This window comes from Neltuma alba, unplaced genomic scaffold (genome assembly GCF_004799145.2).
Source record: "Neltuma alba isolate B1F8T4 unplaced genomic scaffold, ASM479914v2 tig00011599_pilon, whole genome shotgun sequence".
Taxonomy (NCBI): Eukaryota; Viridiplantae; Streptophyta; class Magnoliopsida; order Fabales; family Fabaceae; genus Neltuma; species Neltuma alba.
This window is the reverse complement of record NW_021636251.1, coordinates 1-2,432: the sequence shown is the minus strand read 5'-3', so window position 1 is coordinate 2,432 and position 2,432 is coordinate 1. Positions and strand designations below refer to the sequence as shown.

The 2,432-nt window shown below is 38.6% G+C and overlaps 1 pseudogene; it reads left to right on the top strand.

Moving 5' to 3' along the window:
- Positions 1–1,633, top strand: LOC114715554 (IAA-amino acid hydrolase ILR1-like 4; annotated as a pseudogene).
- The last annotated feature ends 799 nt before the right edge of the window (positions 1,634–2,432 follow it).

Genomic DNA, 2,432 nt, shown 5'->3' with positions numbered 1-2,432 from the left:
TCTTTCCCACATTTTCACACGCAAAGCGACTATGGGTTTCTCCTGGTGGCTCAGCATGATAATCATCTGCCATCTCCTTGCTGCAACACTCATCTCCTCGGACACTTCTTTGAGCTCAAACAAACTCTCTCCCACGTCCTCCGAATTTTTAAATCTTGCCAAGAAGCGTGAGGTTTTTGATTGGATGGTCGGAATCAGAAGGAAACTTCACGAGAATCCTGAATTGCTTTATGAGGAATTTCAGACCAGTGAGCTGATCAGAAGAGAGCTGGATACATTGGGCGTATCATATAAATACCAATTGCAGTGACCGGTGTTGTTGGCTATATAGGCACTGGACGACCTCCTTTTGTTGCTATAAGAGCTGATATCGATGCTCTTCCTATTCAAGTACTTGAATTCTTTATAAACTCTCCTACTCCCACTCCATCAATTCAATATATAATGGTCAATCGCCTTTTAGATGGATTTGCATGATGTTAATTCATAGCTTGCGACTAGGAGAAGCTAAAATTTCTTCGCCTCCTCTCAAATTTCATCATAGATTTCATTTTTTGTGTTTTCACACACACACACACACACACTAGCAATTTGTTCCGTAAATCATTAGACTGTTTAACTTCAGTCTGACAGTATAAGTTGGTCTCTGAAAATGATAACCGAATATTGGTCCTTTTTTTAAGTAATTTGGTGATTCCAAAAAGACTGCTTTGCTGGTCTACTTAAATTGATCTAATAATGGAGAGGCCAAATGGTTAGAGTGCTCTCTATATGTGTATTTTTGTATTGATTAATTTTGTTGTTGCCCGAGTCCTTTAGGAAATGGTGGAGTGGGAGCACAAGAGTAAAGTTCCTGGAAAGATGCAGCTTGTGGCCATGATGCTCATGTTACTATGCTTCTCGGTGCCGCAAAGATACTCAAACAGCGTGAAAAAGACATACAGGTCTATTTTGCTCTATTTTGGTTTAGAACATTGAAATATTGCTTTTACGATATTTGAAAGCGAGGTCACTACACTTCATTGTGCCAGAGTCTAATTCACTAAACCTTCATTTTCTTTACTTCGGGCAATTTGTTATCATTTTCTCCCGGTAAAAGGTCATGTAACTTAGTCTCAAATTTCAGTTCCTAAAAATTTGTTAAGAAATATGTTTGACGGTGGTGTTCAGTATTTAAGTACTACCGGAAAAGAATAAATGTTTCACAGGACAGTCAATCATGTGGTCTACATCTCTTCAATTGTATTGTTCTGTGTTTCTTCCACTCAATGATATCTGTTATCTTTCATTTTTTGTCTTCTAAACTCTAAATAGGGAACTGTAGTTCTTGTTTTCCAACCAGCAGAGGAAGGAGGTGCGGGAGCTAAGAAAATGCTAGCTGCTGGAGCCTTAGAAAATGTCGCTGCTATCTTTGGATTGCATGTTATGCCAAACATACCTATAGGTGAAGTGGGCTCTAGATCTGGTCCTTTTATGGCTGGCAGTGGCTTCTTTGAAGCAGTAATAAGTGGAAGGGGAGGTCATGCTGCTCTTCCTCAGCATTCTATTGACCCCATTTTGGCAGCTTCTAATGTGATTGTTAGCTTACAGCATCTTGTTTCTCGCGAGGCTGATCCTTTGGACTCCCGGGTAAGTTTCTTGCTCTTCTGCTTTTTAGTTACCACCACCATTTATTTATATTTAGGTTCTTTACTATCCAAGATCAGTAAATTTTTACCACATTTTAAACCATCTAAGATCAATAAAGTGCAATCTCAAAGCTCCTTGTTCTCCTTTTTGCATCCGAAAGCTCGAGCAGATAGTAAACAGAACATCCCAAGGTAGTGAGACATATCTTCTGCTGTCCAAACACTTCAAACAATCTGGTGAACAAATTTAAACAGCATCTGCTTTCGATAATGCTTCTGGAGCAGAGAAAAACATCTGAGACATAAAAAATGAGAATATTTGATGCAACACCCACAAAGAGGAAGAGATGGGGGAACAGAAAAGAGATGATGAGGGAGAGAAGAGACAGAAAGTAAGAGAGGGGTTGGCAGAGAAAAGAAGGGAGACATAAGACCAGAAGGGGGGGGATATGAAGAACTTGAGGGGGATAAGAAGGAAGGGAGAAGAGACAGAAAACGGGGGGAATATAGAGTAACTAAACAATATGAAAGTTCATTTCATTATCATCCAAGTCTATCTCCAATATATAAGGGACATATATACATACATAAATATATATGGTGTATATATATATGTATGTATGCATAGAGGTTGAGGTTCCTTCTCATGAAGGAAACATCCAAATGCTCTAGCCAAAGGTTTCCTTCTATGAAGGAATTGCTCTGCCATCATTACAAAAAGAAACTTACTTGCTCGCAAATAAAGGTTAAAACAATAAAAATAACATAAAAGTAACTATTGCCTATTTATTTCTAGGTTTCTCT